Source organism: Sciurus carolinensis, chromosome 15, assembly GCF_902686445.1.
Source record: "Sciurus carolinensis chromosome 15, mSciCar1.2, whole genome shotgun sequence".
NCBI lineage: Eukaryota > Metazoa > Chordata > Mammalia > Rodentia > Sciuridae > Sciurus > Sciurus carolinensis.
The window spans coordinates 35,562,665-35,567,428 of NC_062227.1; the positions used below are offsets into that span (position 1 = coordinate 35,562,665).

Genomic DNA, 4,764 nt, shown 5'->3' on the forward strand with positions numbered 1-4,764 from the left:
CATCCTGTCTTAAAACAAAACACTGAGCTTATCTCTTTTGCTTTTCACTTGGCAACAACTGGTAGAGACACTGTTTTGACAATGCTGATAGATTTTTTTCTTTTTCTTCTCCACCTGATTCTTACCATTGCCACATGTGGTCTGTAGTTGTTTAGTAATAAGATCTTGGCTATAACATCTACAGATTAGCACCTTGCCTTGCAACCTTTCTGGAAACTTGCTGATGGTTTGCAATTGTACTAAGTCAGAGTTGACACTCTCTCCAAGTGTTTCAAACTTCGTTGTTTTGGACTAAAAAAAGAAGGTTCCAAAAGGCATATGGTTTCCAAATCACTGTTAGGGGCTGCATTAGCTAAACTTTGCATCTCATTTCTCAAGCACACACATTCTTTTAGTACTTGAAGTTGTTCAGGATAGAAAGATGAGCTTATCTAAACTGGTTCTCTTCTTCTATGTTTCTAGATATTTGCTTTTTCTTCCAAAATATGTCAGTGAATCAGCCTAATTTAACAGGAGACCATTGCTAATACTATTTTCCAAGTCAAGACAAAAGGACTTCCTTAATCATCCAACTTTCCTGAAATGTTTTATGAACCAAGTTGATTTTTTAAAAATTTCTAATGCAATAAGAACGTTAAATATGCCAATGACCTGCCACTGAGATGTTAAAGTATGTATAAATGACAACCAAGGCAAATGAGCAATGGATAAGAACACTGACAATTAAAAATGATAGCAAATAAGGGTTGAGGAGTTAATTCTGTGTTCAGAGATGGCGAGAAATCATTGTGGAATAAGGACAGCTTTCAGCTATGCTAGGGGTCAGGTGCCTCACATGCCACCAGAGTTATCTGGAGCTCATAACCACACAGGTATAGATGACACTGCCCTATTTTGTCACGCCATCAACCAGGGCCAGAGATTAAAACAACTGGGGACCAGTCAGAGCGTAGTGGAGGCACAGTGGGAGGGGGCAGCAGAGAGAATAACTTGCAGCACCAGGCAAATCAGAAGGCGGTAGGGCCTCCCAGCTGATTCCTCAGTGTCCTGGAGATTTCTGTTAGTAATGTGGCTTGGGGCATGTACTGCTGATAATTACTGCTAGTTGGAATAATTAATAAGAATAATTGCTCGGCATGGAAAGGGAAAGGGAAGCTCTGGGAGGAGAAGAAGCAGGCTAGAGGAGCAAGAGACTCCCCAAGCGCATTTATATAGACAGGAAGTTCAGCAGCAAGCATCCTGAGAATCGAAGAGTTGTCTGGATGCCAAGGGCAAAAGTTAAGAGGTATTGAGTGAGGCCGAATTCGATGGTCTTATCTTGGAATGCAGTGGAGAAGCAGCCTGTCATGGCTTTGGTGATGGGTGATTCCCTTTGGAAATAATAGGTGGAGGTTGTGTGCGGGGGGATAAGCGTGTAAGGAATAAAGAAGTGTCCGTAAGCGAGCAGATAAGCTGTATCTCTGGAATAAACCCAGTCACAATAGCAGGAGAACAGCTGAAAGGAAGACAGGTAAAGAACAGCCAGAGTTTGGAAGAGTTTATCCCAGCTTGAAGGAAGAAAAGCATCCATTAGACGCCAAGCATTGGCGTTGACAGTGTGTAAAATCACCACAATTTCGATGTAATGGGGTAAATTTTCTCAACACTACATAGAGAGTTGCCAACACCGTTCTTGATATTGTAACTTTCTACATGTTACACTTAAATAGTCCCCTGAAGGCAGGTCAAGCATATGCTTGGCAAAACTCAAAGAGGTGAGGAAACTGGATGGGAAGACTTAAGTGAGAGCAGCATATAGAATCTGGCGGCCAGAGTTCTGATAATGACATGCAGATCCAGGGGCCAAGCCAAGTTCTGGGTGTTCACTGTGACCCTCTGCAGGAGGCAGGGCACCACATGCGGTGTTGTGTTCTGAGATAAGAGAAGCCCATAAGGGCCAGGAGTAATTACTTACATTTTTTTCCCCCTATGGGAATCATGTGGGAAGAGCAATTAAAGAAAAAAAAAAAAAAAGATGGATTTACTAAATTATCCTTATCCAATATTTGACATTAAGTACTGCATTTCAATGGATAACCCCCTTAACCCTCTTTCCATCTGTGTAACATGAACGGATTATACTCATAAGACAAAAGAAGAAATGCTACTAAAACAGTCAGTGGTAACCATTGGGTGGCCTTTCTATGGTCCTACTGCTGTTCAACATGGGTCGATGCTCCCCTGACAAAGTTCCTACCAGTTTGGGCACAAGTTCCTGGCATGCAAGGGGCTTATACATCCTGAGGACAGCTGAGACTCATCTTGGGTTGAGCCACATTGTGTCTGTATAACACGTGGGGGATTCCACAGAGTAGAATGCTAAGCTAAATGAACAAGGCCTATTTAAAGGATGCAGGAAGAGAGCCACGGGTAAGCCAGCCCAGAGAGTGAGCCACGTGCAGGGATGACCGGGAGGTCCTAGGGAAGGTGTAAGTCTGGTCATTTCTGTTTTGTGAAGTTTTGCCCATCATAACTGAATATAGTACTTCTTGGCAAATAAAGACCTGAGACGACCTTCAACTGGGTAACTACCTTTGGATGACATTTCAGTCCTAATCTTGCTCAGTTCTCTAATCAATAGTACTGGGGAGAGTGGAGATCAAGCATGAGGTAGGTGTGGTACTATTTATTATTTTAATTTTTTATTTGATCTTTTCAGCTATACATGACAGTAGAGTGTATTTTGACCTATTATATGTATATGGAGTACAACTTCCCATTCTGGTAGTTATGAATGGTATGGAGTTACATTGGTCAGGTAGTCATATGTGAAGATAGGAAAGTTATGTCCTAATAGATATGACAGTTAGCAGAATCCAGAGTATTTTGGACATGCTTTGGCACTTCATGAGATCTTGTACCTTAAAACTGTCCTTGAACTCTTTTCCTCCGCTGCTATCCAGCTCCTGGATACAGATAAGATCATGCGTTTCAGCGACCTGAAAAGCCCCGCTGGCCTCCAGGTGCTCAGTGGTAACCTGGCAGACAAGAACTGCATCGAGGGGTATGTGCCATCACAAGCAGATGTGGACATATCTGAAGCAGTCTCTGGCCCACCGCCTGCCGGCTTGTGCCATGCCCTAGGTTGGTATAATCACATCAAGTATTATGAAAAGGAAAAGGCCAGAGGAAGTGGAGCTACAGATAGCAAAGGTGATGATGACCTGATCTCTTTGGATCTGAGGAGGAGGAGGAAAGTGAAGAAGCAAAGAGACTAAGGGAAGAACCCCTTGCACAGTATGTGTCAAAGAAAACCCCAACCCTGCACTTGTTGCCAAGTCTCCCATCCTACTAGATGTGAAGCCGGGGGATGCTGAGATGGATATGGCAAAATCAGAGGAGTGCCTCAGGAGCACTCAAGGGGATGGCTCCGTCTGGGGTCCCTCTAAACTAGTTCCAGTGGGATATGGTATTAAAAGACTTCAAATACAGTGTGTAGTTGAAGATGATAAAGTTGGAACAGATATGCTGGAGGAACAGATCACTGCTTTAGAGGACTATGTGCAGTCCATGGACGTGGCTGCTTTCAACAAGATCTAAAATCCATCCTGAATTGTTGCACTTAAATGAAAGCTTGAAAGATAAAAAAATAAAAATGCCCTCCGTGTTTGTTTCTCTCTCAGCTCTCAAAAATGAAGTCTGATGGACTGTGAGTAATGACTGGCATACCTAATCCTGTTGAGGTACATGGACCTGGGAAGGCTGGGCAGTGGGGCAGTGGGGGAAGGGAAGGAGTTCAAGTTCAGAGAAGTCATGACTCAGTCTTTAAGAGGAAGGGAAGGATGCTCTCAGTGCCCTTGACATCCTGTTCAGTTGAAGCATATCCAGAACACTCAGCTCAATATTCTAGTTTAGGCAGAAGAAATGAGAGAAAACTGTTAGCAAGGTGCAGCAGAAAGTTCAAGGACTTGAAATCAGACACATAGAGGACTGAATTCAGGCCTTGCAATGCACCACAGAGAGATGTCACACAAGATGATCTCTGTACAGCATGGACGATAATACTTACCTGGTAGGATTGCTGTCTGAATTAAAATGACATATGTGATATGCCTAACTCATTGCCTGGCACTCTTTCCAAAGAGAGTCTTTGGTTTAACCAATATTGAGGTGGAGACTGTCCCAAGCAATTCTCTAACAATACCTAGTCCTCGGGGAATAGCAGAGGAAGAAAGTATGAGTGTCCGGGATGCCTCAGGAGACATTCTGTCCTCTGGTATAGTTACACATACTAGGTACTCCATTTGTGTTAGCTCTCACATCTTTTACTTTTCCTAGACATTCACAACTTAGGTCTCCTACTTTTCTCTATCACCCTCTTCCTAGCTCATCATGGAGATTAAATAACATACCTAATTATGAGCAGTTAGAGGAGGATCCCCGCTAGTTTGCCTTATGAAGTTTGAGCATGAAGTCATTTCTCTTTCCTCTTTCAGCCATTTCCAGTCTAGTTTCAGCAGCATGGTGCTCTGGTCCATTTAACAAATATTCAGTGAGCGCCTCCTGGGGTTAGGAAGTGTGCCTGCTTCCAACATGATCCGTGTCTCTATCTTCTCCAGATATAAGGCCAAAGCTGTCCCAAGGGGCAATACATTGAGGTGACCCTCCTGGTCCCAGGCTTCTGAAGGGAGGCATCCATGGTGACATAGAAGGACCATGCTTACTGAGACAGCAGTAGAGAGAGAAAATGACCAGGAGCAGGTTCGATGAAAGATCTTATCCCTT

General features: G+C 43.4%; 1 pseudogene; it reads left to right on the top strand.

Annotated features, from left to right (window-relative positions):
* Positions 1–2,963: 2,963 nt before the first annotated feature.
* LOC124965788 (elongation factor 1-beta-like) lies at positions 2,964–3,579 on the top strand (annotated as a pseudogene).
* Positions 3,580–4,764: the final 1,185 nt, after the last annotated feature.